Here is a 16,402-nt window from a genome sequence, read left to right as displayed (position 1 = left end):
AAAATGGGGAATCAAATCCATTGTGTCATATAAGATTTTACCAAATATACATTTGAAGGCACCTGCCAAAGAACCCATGGAAGTAGGTAGCCAGAGATATCAGATGAGGGACCTAAGCATGTAGCAGACAGTTAGAAAAACCTTTATTTTTCTAAGCAAATGTTTCTTTAGTTCAGTGAGCATTAGGACAGAGAGTGATGATATTATACAGGATGTCTATGAGGCAGGATGCAGTTGGGCAAGGGGGCGTATACAGCTATGGTGTAAACAGGTGCTCCTCCAACTGAAATTAATTAGTAGGTCACATATATTACGATTTATTGAGGTCTCACTAATATAATACATGTATTTTATTGAAGCCTAATCTAGGTCTATTGATGGCATCTTTGAGGCCTTGTCTACACTACAAGACTATTTCGAATCTACTTAGTTCTAATTTGTGGATTCGACCTTATGAAGTCGAATTTGTGTATCCATACTAAATACACTAATTCGAATTTCTGAGTCCACATTCACCGGGCCAGCGTCGACTTTGGAAGTGGTGCACTGTGGGAAGCTATCCCACAGTTCCCGCAGTCCCCGCTGCCCATTGGAATGCTGGGTAGAGCTCGCAATGCCTGCTGGGGGAAAAATGTGTCGAGGGTGGTTTTGGGTAACTGTCATCATTCAACCGTCACTCACAAACGCCCTCCCTCCCTGAAAGCGCCGGCGGGAAATCTGTTCGCGCACTTTTCTGGTCGGTTACAGCGCGGACGCCACAGCACTGCGAGCATGGAGCCCGCTGCGATCATCGCTGCACTTATGGCCGTTGTCAACTCCTCGCACCTTATCGTCCACCTCTGCAACAGTCAGCTGCTGAGAAATCGGGCGAGGAGGCTCCGGCAGCGCGGTGAGGAGAGTGGCGCAGACCTCTCAGAAAGCAGGGTACGCCGGGCAGTGGAGATCATGGTGGCAATGGGTCAAGTTCATGCTGTGGAACGGAGATTCTGGGCCCGGGAAACAAGCACGGACTGGTGGGACCGCATAGTGCTGCAGGTCTGGGATGACACAGAGTGGCTGCGAAACTTCAGGATGCGTAAGGGCACTTTCCTTGAACTGTGTGACTTGCTGTCCCCTGCCCTGAAGCGCCAGGACACCCGGATGCGAGCAGCCCTGAGTGTGCAGAAGCGAGTGGCCATAGCCCTCTGGAAACTTGCCACGCCAGACAGCTACCGGTCAGTAGCGAACCACTTTGGCGTGGGCAAATCTACCGTGGGGGTTGCTGTGATGCAAGTAGCCCACGCAATCGTTGAGCAACTGCTCTCAAAGGTGGTGACCCTGGGAAACGTCCAGGTTGTCATAGACGGCTTCGCCGCGATGGGATTCCCAAACTGCGGTGGGGCTATAGATGGGACTCACATCCCTATCCTGGCACCGGCCCACCAGGCCAGCGATTACATTAACCGAAAGGGCTACTTTTCCATGGTGCTGCAAGGACTGGTGGACCATAGGGGACGTTTTACCAACATCAACGTCGGGTGGGCGGGCAAGGTTCATGACGCGCGTGTGTTCAGGAGCTCTGGTCTCTTTAGACTCCTCCAGGCAGGTACTTTCTTCCCGGACCACAAAATAACGGTTGGGGATGTGCAGATGCCTACAGTGATCCTCGGGGACCCAGCCTACCCGCTAATGCCCTGGCTCATGAAGCCCTATACAGGCGCCCTGGACAGAGAGAAGGAACTCTTCAACTACCGGCTAAGCAAGTGCAGAACGGTGGTGGAGTGTGCTTTCGGACGTCTCAAGGGGAGATGGCGGAGCTTACTCACTCGCTCGGACATCAGCGAAAAGAATATCCCCGTAGTTATTGCTACATGCTGTGTGCTGCACAATCTGTGTGAGAGCAAGGGCGAGGCCTTTTTGTCCGGATGGGAGGTTGAGGCAAATCGCCTGGCTGCAGTTTACGCTCAGCCAGACACCCGTGCCGAGAGAATATCCCAGTGGGAAGCGCTCTGTATCCGGGAGGCTTTGAAAGCAAGTTTCCTCGGAGATCAGGGTAACCTATGACTCTCCACTTGCTTTCAAGAGAAACTGACCCTGGGCCTGTGTCAGTTTGTGTCGATTTGGATCTGCGGCTACATGCCGCGTTCTCCAAGTTTCCCCCACTTCCAAAGCACGTTTTTAAGCAAATTAATTGTTACACTCATTATTAATAAATCTTTCTTTTACTTTGCATTTCTGTTCTGGTGTTGAGACATGGACGCATACTGTGCTGGGCACGGTGTGCACTGACGTACAGACCGCTTCCTCCATAGAGGACTGACATCCTCCTGCTCCTACATAGGTCTCTGGGGTGGGGGACGGATGACAGTGGTTCTGCATGAAGGGGAGGGTTTGCAGGAAGGGGCGAGTGGTGACTTCTTTGCATAGGGGTTTGGATGACGGCAGTGGGCTGCGGGTTTCTGCGTGGGAAGGGGTGATGGGTGTGGGAGAAGGGTGACTATCTGTCCGTGGATGAGGGCTCTTGTTGGGGCTCAGGGCAGCGGATAGGCTCGTGGATCCGTTGCAAGTGCATCGTAAGGGCAGCCTGCCTTCACAGTAATGGCGTGGCAGGCGCTAGGACCCTGGACAAGCATACACATTACGAAATGATCAGGGGCAGCATACACAACACAGAATGACCCTGGTGCCTACTGACTGCAGTGTGTGTGTGCCCCGCAGTTGATCCTTTCCCCAAGTCTGTACCCTGGTACTGTAGGCTATACCGTGCAAGTATGAAACCCCTGTCCACCCCATACACCGAAAAATCCTCTGACAGGAAAGACATGACGGAAACAGTGATTAACAGCAAACATCTTTTATTAATCTAATAAACAGTGGGGGGATGAACCTTGGATTTGGGACTGGCTGAGCCTATAAGGGAAGCACTTCTACAAATTTCTAACGTGAGAAGTGCGGGGTACACGGCCGCTCTGCTCTGTTTCAGTGACAGTTCTCACGGCCTCTACCACCCCTCCGTCTTGTACTTTTGGGTGAGGGGGGGCCAGGACTTCTTGGCTGGGGAGGGCGATTGCAGAGACACTGCAGGGGGGCCCTGTCCTCCAGCCTGCGGTCCTGCGGGACATCAACAAGGCGACGAAGCGTGTCCGTTTGTTCCTTCATGAGACCAAGCAGCGTTTGGGTGGTCTGCTGGTCTTCCTGCCGCCACCTATCCTCACGTTCCATGAGTGTGCGATGCTGCTCACATAGGGTCTCCCTCCAGTGTTTCTGCTCTGCAGCCTCTGCTCGGGAGCAGGCCATCAGTTCAGCGAACATGTCGTCCCTAGTCTTCTTCTTTCGCCGTCTAATCATTGCCAGTCTCTGCGAGGGGGATGCCGGGGCAGTCCGGGAAGGATCCGAAGCTGTGTGATGGGGAAAGTTAGTGATTTCCTTGTACAGATACATTTTGGCGAACAGTGAACACCGTCTAGTCAATTTCTATGAAGAAGACCGTACCGGACAACAAGTGTCACGTGGTCTCCAGAGAAGCACAACATTTTGGCCTACGCTCTGACTGGCTGCGCCATTGCACAGGAGAGCGGAGAAGTCGGGAGAGATAGCAGAATCCCTCTAGCAGAGAGTCCTGGTAAGCCTTACAGTACATTATGCTTATCAGTTAACGGATAGCTGTGCCGTCGTGCTAAAGGCAATCTGGAAATCAGATACTATGACCCTTTTGCAGCCACTCCCGACACTGCCGGGGAAAGATCAATGTATGCTTTTCCTGTGTGGCCTACAGCACGTGGCTGCTAAGCGCGGGGCTTTGTTATGCAAAGTATAAGTAAACCATTAAGAACAGTAACTATTCGCTAATTGCCCTAATTAGATGCAGCACTTCAGTAACGAGATTACCCTGAGGCGTGTCTCTCGAGTGCAGAAAGAAAGGATGTTAAGGGAAGCACTTCACCGACCGGGACCCTACGCGGCCATGCTGGTAGAGGCGATGGTTCCCCTGTATCTGAGGATGTCGTGGCGTGGAAGAGTGAGCTTCACCGGAGGACCAAATAAGGCACCTCTTCCTCGAAACCTCCTGCGGAGGGTATTTGAGGAACTGTTTGAAGCATTTGTGGAATTGTCCATGGAGGACTATTGTTCCATCCCAATCTGTGTAGACCTACTGTTCGTTTAGTTTCCCTTTAAAAACTTTTAGATATAGTATTTATAGATAGAATTTATATTTTTGGTATACATGTTTTCGAGCAAATAAATATTTTCTTGTTTATACGACTTACCGCCTGATCCTTCCCCTGACTCTGAGTCCGGGTTCACGGCCGGTGAGGGTTGGTAGGGGATCTCTGTGAGGGTGAGGAACAGATCCTGGCTGTCAGGGAAAGCGGCATTGTGTTCGCTGTCGCCTGCGCCTTCCTCCACGGACCCTTCGTCGTCTTGCCCATCGGCGAACATCGAGTAGGAACTGTCCTGGCTCACTATGCCATCCACTGAGTCCACGGTCACTGGTGGGACAGTGGTGGCAGACCCACCGAGAATGGCATGCAGTGCCTCGTAGAAGCGGCATGTCTGGGGCTGTGCTCCGGAGCGTCCGTTTGCCGCTCTGACTTTTTGATAGCCTTGCCTCAGGTCCTTGACTTTCACGCGGCACTGCATCGCATCCCGGCTGTATCCTTTCTGTGTCATGGCTTGGGAGACCTTCTCGAAGGTCTTTGCATTACGCTTGTTGGAGCGCAGCTCCGACAGCACAGACTCCTCGCCCCACACAGCGATCAGATCCTGGACTTCCCGGTCTGTCCATGCTGGGGATCTCTTTCTATTCTTGCATTGGGCTGACTCCTCTGCTGGAGAGCTCTGCATCGTTGCAGGTGCCGCGGAGTTCGCCCCGATGTCAAAGCAAGAAATGAGATTCTAACTGTCCAGACAGGAAAAGGATTTCAAATTTTCCCGGGTCATTTCCTGTGTGGCTGCTCAGAACATCCAAGCTCGGACTGCTGTCCAGAGCGTCAACAGAGTGGTGCACTGTGGGATAGCTCCCGGAGCTACTAAGTTCGATTTGCATCCACACCTAGCCTAATTCGAGCTAGCAAGTGCGAATTTAGCATTACTCCACCTGTCGGGGTGGAGTACCAAATTCGAACTAAGGAGCCCCCTAGTTCGAATTAAATGGCTTCCTGGTGTGGATGGTTGAGCGATTAGTTCGAATTAACGCTGCTAAATTCGATTTAAGATCCTAGTGTAGACCAGGCCTCATATTACCAGAGGAGCTAGGCTGTCAGGAAGAGCTGTAAGAGGCCCTGCATTAGAGGGTTCTGGTCTTTTTTGGAGCCCAGGGAGATCCTGGGGACTCCAGGGGCAAAATCTGATTAAATAATTGAGGGAAAACTCAGTGACGGTTTCCTTGTGGGGTTTTCCATCCCCCACCAATAGCTATTTCCACAGAAGGAGTAATCCAGGCTTCGACGGTCCTTACTAATAGGTCTTTTCCCTAACTACTAGACAACATTCTCTCTCATTACCAAGTTACCCTTGTACAAAGTTCAGCATGCATGTAAGAGTTTGCAGGATTGGGGCCCCAGTCGGAATCCAATCAATATCCTCTCAGTTGACACTAACCCATAGGATGACGCAGACTCCTTTCCCCCACCGTTCCCAGTTCATACAGAAATATGAAACAAAGAAAAATAACTACAATTAAAAGAAATGAACAAGCTATAAATGAGAAAATAATTTTTCCTGAAAGTAGCAGTTAGATGCTGGAGAAAAATGTTGCAGGGGACATATACTAAAGACTCTGAAGAGACCCAGTCAGTGAAAAATCACATTTGTCCGTGGAGGTGTTTTTGCCTACTATTGTAATAAGTAACACATAAGAAGCCTATCATTGAAAGAGATTAGAAAAAAATGTACCTGTATTTTTGGAGAACATTTGACAGCACTGCTTGTATAGTCAGTTTTACTGTTCACTATAGTCACTGTCCCCTTTTCATTTGTATGGACCTTTCAAAAGGCAAAAGAGAGAAAAACAATTTTTTAAAGTAGGTAAATATAAAACCACAAAAATTGCCTGAGGGCTACAGAGTCAGGTATAATGTTTGAAATTATTTTTAACTCACTTTTGAAACTCACCAGTTGACTGCCATGCATCCAACAAAGTAGGTATTCACCCATGAAAACTCATGCTCCAATAAGTTTGTTAGTCTATAAGGTGCCACAGAACTCTTTGCCGCATTTTTAAAGATTGTAATTGTACATGAAGTTCACCCTTTACAACAGTAGATGGCAGCAATGCAAATGACTATGCACCCACCATTCCTATGATTCATTTAGCACTGAGCAAGTCAATCACTGAAATGATGGCAAGGTGATGGTGGTGCAAGAGGAATTATTTTAATAACTTTGTAAAAATAGCAGCCCAACTAATACCACATTTACAGTGACATGGGAAGAAAAAATGTAAAATGTTGCTGAAATTATTTGTTTGAGTTCTAGAACTGGAGGCTCAGGATTTTTTTTAAATGTTTACATTCTGAGGTCAGGAACACTGGGGCCAATAACTACTGATTTTGGATGTCATGAGCTTCCCAAGCATCTTGGTTGAAAAAGTCCAAAACTCCTAGTTTAGCAATCTTCAGGGCATGCAGCAAGGGATATTTGATTTCCTGAGCTGATCGAAACTGGGAGGACTCTGATGGGAGGTCATAAAGATCAGAACTATGCTTCTAGCTGCAGGATGATTGTGATGGGGTGACCACCCCACACAGGACTAGAAGGGGCTAAGGTGACCAGGTAAGCCTATTAACTCCGCAGGCTGCATCTGGAGGAGGAGCCAGGGAGCAGGGAGTTGTTTGCAAGCAAATTCAGCTGTGTGAGAACAGGCGGGGTTTATAAAGCCAGGAAGCTGACAACAGACAGGTGCAGCTGCTGGGAAAGAGCATTAATTCTCTGGGAAGATGGAGACAGGTTTGGAGCTGGTACACCCAGAGAAAGGAGGGGAACCAGGAATTGTAGGAAGCAGTCCAGGGAAGGAGCCGTGAGGGCTGGAGAGGAAAGCACGGAACTGCTGGATTGAGGGTCTCTGGACTGGAACTCAGAGTAGAGGGCAGGACAGGGTTCCCCTACCTGCCACTGGGAACAGGGCTGGCTTTAGGCACCGTGGGGCCCGATTCGAAGGAGCTGCCACTGAAGTCCCGCCGTTGTCTTCGGCGGCAGCTCAATTGTTGCCACAGAGGAAGGTCTCTCCGCCGAAATGCTGCCGAAGACAGAGGCAACGATTGAGCTGCCAACGACAACAGTGCCGGGACTTCGGCGGCAGCTCAATGGGCTGCCGGTGCCTTTGGCGGCATTTCGGCGGAAGGACCTTCCTCTGTGGCAGCGATTGAGCTGCCGCCGAAGACAGTGGCGGGACTTTGGCAGCTCCTTCGGGATGTTGCGGGGCCCTCATAGGGGTGCGGGGCCCGATTCCGGGGAATCGGCTGAATCACTCTAAAGGCGGCCCTGACTGGGAAGTGGCACCAGCAGGGCAGTGACTGGGAGACTTCCTAGGTCACTGTGGGAGCCACAGAGAATTTGGAGGACTGTATCACAGAAAGGGGGGAAATACTGGATGACCTAGCCAGAAGTCTGAATCACAGAGAGGATGCTGCAGTCCTTGGGATGAGAGAGGAGTGGCAGACCTGTGAGAGAGACAGTGTGACAGCGTGTGATGGGGCGTCAGCATCAGCCTAGAGATAATCCTCAGCGTGACCAGGAGGAGGCGCCAGACAAGTGGTGAGTGGTGTGTCCTGTCATGGTGATATGATTTAAGTTAGTGATCAGGTAAGAGGTGGATCCTGGAGTAACCTGTTTATATAACTGTATTTTAAATGTCTCTGTGAGCATCTAGAGCAGTAGTTAGTGTTCCTTTACATGGAAGGGCTGTTTACATTGAAAAATATTAAATACATATTTCCCACGGGACAAACAGTCGTTAGATCTATATTATCAGCGTTATTTAACAGCCACTGATGAAGAAGGATCCTCTACAAAATTATGTATCAATCTTTGGAGCTACCGTTAATCAGGTCAATGGATGTAAATCTGAGTTGGACAGCACCCTTTATGCTTTGTGAGAAATGGTTAATAACGTCTGAAAACAATTTCTGCTGTTAATAATTCACCTTGATTTATAAATGTCAATATTTTCAGAATGGCATCAAAGTCAATAGGACCTACCAAACCCTCATTATGAGCACCACAGATGTTTTTAAGCAATTTATCTTCTAAAAGTGAAAGAAATACAACCCAGTATCTAGATGTACTGGGCTCCTCTGCTTGAAAATCTCACTACTACTGCCTGGAGATGTCCCTCCCATGTAAATTGGGTTGCTGATTATCTTGATGTAAAGTAACTTGATCTAAAAGAATAACAATTCAGAAGAAGTCTAAATGAAGCACATAAAATAATTGTATCCATGAGGCTGGCTATCTAGTAAAACAAAAACCACTATCTCTGGCACTGTACAGAACTTAATACTGTACAGTATATTCTGCTTCTGAGGGCACATACTGCCACCAGGGAAATGGAGTTTTGGATCTCTAATTGTTCGTATGATTGGTCTGGATCAGAATGCCCTCTCTCAGAGGACCAGAATATTATTACCTGTATCAAATCTTTTTTATGATAAACTAAACTGAACATCCTATCTGGGTCTGTTGTAGTTTGAAATCTAACTCTGGCTCCCCACCACTGCTTATTTCCAGCTGCTAAACTGCATTAAAAAGCAGCATTCAGTATGTTCCTGGAACTAGCCGAGGAATGTTGTGTAATCAGAAATGGAAAGGGAGGTCGTCCAGGAGACAATCTTTCTGTTTAGATGAAAATCTAAAATAAAGTTAATCTACTGGAGAGATTCTTACTCCCACTCTGGCCCCTTTATACCAGATAAATGGTCTGAAGAGGATTAAAGGAGCTCTAATAGCATTGGATCCAGAGGGGGGACAATTCCCCATGTGCAGGAATTGAGGAAGACACCTCCTCATGAGCCCTAATGTAGAGGGCATGCCAGAGGTGTGGTTGGGGTGGGAGGGGGCAGGGCTACATCATGCAGTGCTATGTAGATAGCGTGACCATATTTCCCTATGCTGAATATGGGACACCTGGTAAAATTACTTGTATTAATGTGAATTAATGGCAATCAATCAGAACTATGCCGTACAAATGTTCAAATTAACATTGAATTGACTGAGCCCCTGTTAAAAAGGAATACTAAGTAATTGTGTTCTTTTTATTTACCTTCTTATCCTTAAGACTTTAGGGTTCACATAGGGAGGGGTCACACACATACACACACACACACACACACACACCCCTCTCTCACACAAGGAGGAGTGACCGACTGACCTGATCCTCCTTGCCTGATGCTCTCCGCCTTCCATGCTTGGCTGGGCCCCCGGAAAGGACCTGCCTCTCCTAGTACCTGGTGCCATATCTTCTTGAGGCAACACATGGGTGAGGGGCACGCTGGATCACATTCCTGGCCCCACAGATTTCTGCCAGAGTTCATACCAGAATTTGGCCAGCAGCAGCCTTTTGGCACTCTGCAGGAGGGAAGGGATGGGAGCTGCTTCCAGCTGCAGGGGGTGTCTTTGCAGCGCTCATCTCTTCTCCCCGAACCCCCAGCTGGAAACAGCTTGTCCCTTTCTGCCCGCACGCTGTCAAAAGGCAGCTAACACCTCAAGGGTGCTGCTGGCCACTGACATAACCCAGCTGCCTCTTGTCCCCCCAGCTACAGTGTGGGCAGGAAGAGGTTAAGCCCTAAGGATGCGTTATGCACCAGGACCCAGGGAACCTGACTGCAGGGGCTTCAGCAAACCTGGCCAGAGAAATGGCTCAGCATGGGAGGGTGCCTAGAGGACAGAGAAGCCCCAGGACCCAGTGCCCGGGTGGCTGCTGTGGAGCCTGCAGGGTTGGGGTGCAAACAGGCTGCAAATCGCTTCTCCCTGCCCCCTGCCGCCACTCCAGAACTTAGCTGAGGGGCAGAGAGGCTTCCCCGTGCCAGTGCTGCGTGGGGCTTTAGCTCCTCCTGGGCAACACCCTGGGCTGGAGGGCCTTGGGCTTTCCCAGGGTGCCTGCCCAGCCAGAGGCAGTGGGGAAAGGAAGGAGCCTGCCAGCCAGGCTGTTGGTGAGCTGAGCACTCTGCCCAGCATTGGGAACACGATGCACCCTGCCGGGAGGGATATCGAGGAGCAGCAGGCTACAGCGGGGCAAAGGGGCAAAACAGGGAGAAGACAGTGAAAGGGGGAGCCCATAATTGGCTGATGGGTGAGCAACAGAAGCGACACATAACCGGCCTCTCCCTGGGGCCTGCCCACACTCACCAGCCACTGCAGCTCACAGTGCACAGACAGTGCTGGGCAGAAACTGGACGGGGAGCAGGGACCTGCTGGCCAAGAGCCAGCATGCAGAAGGGGCTGTGCTGACAAACCAGCAGGGGGAGTAGCTGGCCCTATGTGCTGCAGCTTTGGCCCACCATCAGTCTTGCACACCCACTCCCACGGTTGGCCACTGGACCTCCTCTCCACTCACTGCTGGTGGGAGGGCGGCTTGCGAGCAGGAATCCGGCCAGCAGCAGGACCCACCAGTACTGTTGTGTGGGAGACAGAAAATACAGGACAACTTGCCCATTTTTAAGACAAAGTTGGGACACTGCAAGAGGGCTTATATATGGGACTGTCCCTTCAAAAACAGGGTGTCTGACCACCCTAGTAGATTCTGGGCACCTGAAGAGGCTGCTATAATTTAAATAGCTCTTCAGGCATCTCCAGACCCTAGAGCAGCCCAGAATCAGAAAGGTGAGCGGGTTGCTTAAAGCCATTTTAGTTCCTCCTCCCTCTGAGCTGCAAGTTCTGTGCTGTGTCTTTTAGAGGTGCAACACAGAAGCTCTATTAAGATGAAACACACTATGAAAAGGACTGAGAACACTTGGTCTAAATATAATTGTATTGCCCAGGCTGGGAGATTGGTTAGTTCTCCTGAACACTAGCAGAGAAAGGGGATCTGCCTCTATATGTAATAGTGAAATCTCCAGAAATCACTTCAAAATTAAAATAAAATAAAACAAAAAAAGAGACTCTCTCCTTCCTCTTCATTGGACAAATCCAATAATCTTACATTAATAGCAGATATGTTTTACAGCATCTCTATTTTTTTCATAATCATTTTATTCTCTTTGGTCCTAATACTGATTTCAATGAGGTTAGTAGGGTTTTGCCATTGACTTCAAAGCGATCAGGATATGACCCTTTAACAACACGGTCAGTAGGTATGGTTAGATGCCAATATCAGTCTGACTGGTTTGATATGTTGATCTCAGAGGTGAAAGAATTTTGGCTGATTTACATTATTGCTATTATTGTGTTTAGTGACTCAGTTCATATGACACCAAATTTGTTGCTATTTCCATTTGTGTTTTCTACTACCATACATATGATTGTATCCATTAGGAGTGCATTTGCATAGGATTTCAACTCCCCTCAGGAATTTGTAGGTGATTCATCTTTCCCATGTTCAAGAATCTTTCTTCTGACTGTAGTTAAAAACTATAAAAAATTAATTATGTGTCGATTACAAAAGAGTTTTCTGGGTCTGACAACACACATTCTGTTTGAAGGAAGCGGGTACAATTTCATTTAGAAGCTGTTCCACATATTGTGTCTTGTGGCTTATGCAGGGAAGTGAGCCTATGTTCAATACAGAGACTAACATACCTGACCAGTCAGACTAACACTGACATATGGCAGCTCTGTTCTCTCCGTTTCTCTTCCTTCCTTTTCTACAGCCTGCTCGTCCTTTTATCCCTTAGGATTCCCTTGCTAGACATACTCAAATACCAATAGGGAATTGTATGTTTGTTACCTAGACAATTTTTCCAAATTGTAATGATTTACAGTACTTTCAATATTATACATACAATATGCAATGCAATATACTTTGCAGCAACTTATTTTGAGGCAGGGAAGTTAAAAGCTTTCAAGTTTAAACTTTAACTTGGATGATCTACAAAAAACAAGTTTCTTAAGTACTACAATATAAGAGTAGCACAGTATGAGGAGTCCAGTTGCCAGCCAAGACTGGGAAATCTGTACTCTAGCTTAATCCTGTAGGGATGCAGATATGCACATTTCTCCACAGTATGCAGAAGTCTCTCTGCACAGTTACTGGGGAAAGCTGAGAACTGAGCATGAGCTATTGGTAAAAGCCATTAAATAGCTGCAAGGGTCTAATAAATTTACAAAACAAAAACATTCTGAGCTTTAAAACTGTCCCTTGTTCCACTCAGAGAATCTTCAAGCATCCTCAGGAACAATTAACAACATCACAGTGGTTGATATTAGGAAACCAACAGTTGCAAAACAGGCTGAAAAGCAAAGTGAAGTAAGACACACAGTGACAACATATCTACAAACTTTGCAACTGCAACAGAGTTCTTTGTCCACTAAGAAGACACCACAAGTAATATCAAATCAGAGCCAAATCCTGAGGTCCTTACTCAGTTTTCATACAAATTTATTCAGCCCTTACACAGACAAAATCCTATTATGAGATTTTGTTTAGTACTGAGTAAAAACTGAGTAAGAATCTCAGGATTCAGTGCAGTCTTTTTGATATGAGGGATATTTGCACAGTAAATCTGTAACTCTTAGGTGGAAAGTTTAGGGTTGATCGGTATTGACTGTGGCAATTTAGGGTCTTAAAGCCAAATTCTGACATGAAATTTACAATGGCATATACACAAAGAACTAAATCCTGCAGTGGTTACTTATCACTTACCCAGGAAATGTTTCCTCTGAAGTCTAAGTAAGTTTTGCCTGTCTAAGTCATGAATAAGGACTGAAGGATTGGGGAAAATAAGTGTGCCAGTGTAAAATCCTCTACACATATAAAATGATTGTGCCATGATCCTAGCTGAACCTTCCTACTTTGGAAAGTAGGTCTGCAGGTGCTGAGCAAGTGCAAATGTGAAGCAGGGGAAAGCTGTGTATCAGATATAAAATGCAGAAAAAAACACATGGGCATCTCATCTGAGTAAAATATTCAACCTTTGATAAAGCACATGCATAAAGTACTGCAGAAATACTTGTTAACTTAAGTTGTAAATTCAGCAGGGCAGGGACCATGTATTTCTCTGGTGCTGTGTATATAGTGAACAGCAATAAGCCTTGTAAGAGAATGATATTTTAAACTGCTTGTTGGCTACTGAAGTGATTTAGTGGACATGCCCCTATCTAAGCAGGCAGATACATGATATCTATGCTAGACTGACTGCATCCATATTCTTACCTGTTATAATTGTTTCTCTGTGAGATGCACTGTTCTCCTTCAAAGTGGCTTGTGCATCTTTCTGCCTGCTGGATGTGCCCCCAGGCACTGCTGAGTTGGGGAACCTTCTGGAAAGCAGTGCCTCTTGGGGAGGCATGTACAGCTTCTCACAGCACCAAACATTCAGAGCTAGGGTTATAAAAGGGATGCATGGCCACAGCTGCCTCAGTTACTTAGGGTGTAGGGAACTTTTTTCCATGTCTTCTAAGCCTCAAGCAGGTGCTCATTTCAAGGATGCTTTGATTCCATTCTTGGCTGTCCTCAAGTTCAACAAAAAGAAAAAAAGAAATGCCAAGGATTTTTCAGTAGCAAGTTTTCAGCAACATCATACCAGAAGAGGAAAACACATAATCAAGAGGTCAAGGAACCATGCAATTCCTACTATTTCTGGTTCCTCTCCTCCACCTCTAGCTGCTTTGCAGCCCTTAGCACTGTCATCAGAGCATGTGATCATGCCTCTGAGAGCACATTATCTGGGGATGACTGGATATGTGGAGGTCCTCTCCAGAACAGGTACTGGTCGAGATTCACTCACAGATGCATTCCTATTAGTTTGGGGAAAGGAGTTTCTTTATTCTGTCTCATTTCATGGATGCTTTGGTGCTATTTTCAGGTGAATCTTACTATTGATCAAAAAGATACACTAAAACAGAGCCCAACTCATACTGGTTGCTGCAGCATGGGCTGGACAGTATTGGCATACGTATCTCTAGGTGTGTCATGTGAGCCTACCTCAATTAACAGATCTTAGATCTAAAGGTGACACTCTAATCCTACATCCCAATCCAGTGTTACAGCTCATATAACATTGACAATGTCTGACCTGACATACTCTATGGAAAAGCAAGAGTTTCTGCAGTAGTCCTGAAAGTAATCTACACTGAAATGTTTGTTTCCATTTCTAAAAGTGTTTCCTCTGTGGGCAGGAGACAACAATCTTTCTCTAGATTCTGCATCTATATAGTGTATTGTGGACTACTTATTGTTCAGTCTCTGTGTCTTCTATCACGGTGCACCTCACTGTCACCTTTGCCTATGACCCATCAGTGGATATTTCTACTGTTTCCACTCAATTCCCCATCATATTATTCCTGAAAGGTCTGGTAATTGCCTTCCCACTGTTCAAAGAACCTATTCCTTTACGGGATCTTAATCTGGTGCTGAAAAGGTTAAATCATTTTTTGAGCCCTTGGGAGACTGCTCTTTGTTCCTTCTAAAGACATTGGGCTGGAGCCCAAGCTGATGTAAATCAGCTTAGCTCCATTGACTCAAGTGGAACCATGCTGATTTGCAGCAGCTGATGATCTAGTCCAGCATTTTCAACTGCAATTATATATGTGACAGAAGAGCAAAAGAGTTTAAGGCTTTAGTAGCTGATCTTCTTTTCATCATATTCTACAGGTACAGAGTTGCCTGCTAAATTTATGCCAAAGTCTGAGTTCCTTCTGAATCATACTACCGATGTGTTGTTTTTCAGAAAACCTCAGCTAGCTGAAAATGGACTCGCTACCCTAGATGTCAAGAGGTCTTCTTTTTATTTGGATAAGACTAAGGGCTGGTCTACACTGGGGGGAGGGGGGGGGAGTTGATGTAAGATACGCAACTTCAGCTACGAGAATAGAGTAGCTGAAGTCGACGTATCTTATTTCGACATACCTCCCGTCCTCACGGCGCGGGATCGATGGCCGGGGCTCCCCTGTCGACTCCGCTTCTGCTTCTCACCTTGGTGGAGTTCCAGAGTCCACGCGTGGTGGGGATCGATTTATCATGTCTAGATGAGACACAATAAATCGATCCCTGATAGATAGATCGCTACCCATCGGATCGGACATACCCTAAGGCATTTAGAAAATAGACATGATTTGCGGTAAACTTTGGGGATCAGTGGAAAGAGAATGCCATTTTCACTCAATGCCTGTCCAAGTGGATTAGACTGGGCATTTAGACTTGTAATATGTTAGCAAGGCAGAGCGTACCTAAAGATCAACCAGATTAAGATGGCTTGCCTCTGGAATGTTTCCAGAATAAAAATCTATGATACGTGGAGTTCTGTGGCACATATATCCAGAGGGTAAAAAGAACAGCAGTACTCGTGGCACCTTAGAGACTAACAAATTTAAGCTTATGCTCAAATAAATTTGTTAGTCTCTAAAGTGCCACCAGTACTCCTGTTCTTTTTGCAGATACAGACTAACACAGCTGCTACTCTGAATCCAGAGGATAGTATTGGATAAAACATATGGATCCAATGCTCACTTTGGGAGGGTCGTTTTGCAACCCTTGCTTAATCAAACCTGGCGTTGTACTGCCACCTAGATTTCCACAAGTAAAAATATGCAGAGGTCATCTTCAAAAAGAAGAAATAGTTACTCTTCATAAAAAACAGGGTGGATAAAAATCAATGATTAAAAAAATCTGATTTTTTTATTTAAATCCAATTTTTTATAGTTTTTTCCTCAAAAGGGATTTTATCTAAAGATAGTTTTAATTAAGATACATTATAGCTCAAGATATCTCATCATTGAATAGGGATTATAAATTCTAATTATAGGAGACATACCAATCTCCTAGAACTGGAAGGGACCTTGAAAGGTCATTGAGTCCAGCCCCCTGCCTTCACTAGCAGGATGATTTTTTGCCCCAAATCCCTAAGTGGCCCCCTCAAGGATTGAACTCACAACCCTGGGTTTAGCAGGCCAATGCTCAAACCACTGAGCTATCTAATAGTTCATGAATTAGAGACCCACTCTTATGAGGTTCCATAGGCTTCTGTACAGATTATTTAGGTTAATCTTTCTAGCTACCCAATGGAACTCAGTGCTCAGTCTAGAAGACACCATCAGAGATGCTTAGTTTTGCATTCTCAAACTGTGGATTTGTGTCTCCAGAGATAACATTCTTGTTAACAGCAAAAATGTTTTTAAATAAATAAATATATAGAGGTGAGAAATAACAGACCTCAACTCTATTATCTACTAATCTGACACTAATTGCCACTGAAATTCAGCATCTGTAAGATGAAAAACTTTACATGAAAACAAATCAGACACACTTGAAACACAGCCTCTAAATCCAAAT

Source organism: Mauremys mutica, chromosome 1, assembly GCF_020497125.1.
Source record: "Mauremys mutica isolate MM-2020 ecotype Southern chromosome 1, ASM2049712v1, whole genome shotgun sequence".
Classification (NCBI taxonomy): Eukaryota; Metazoa; Chordata; order Testudines; family Geoemydidae; genus Mauremys; species Mauremys mutica.
This window is presented reverse-complemented; position numbering follows the sequence as displayed.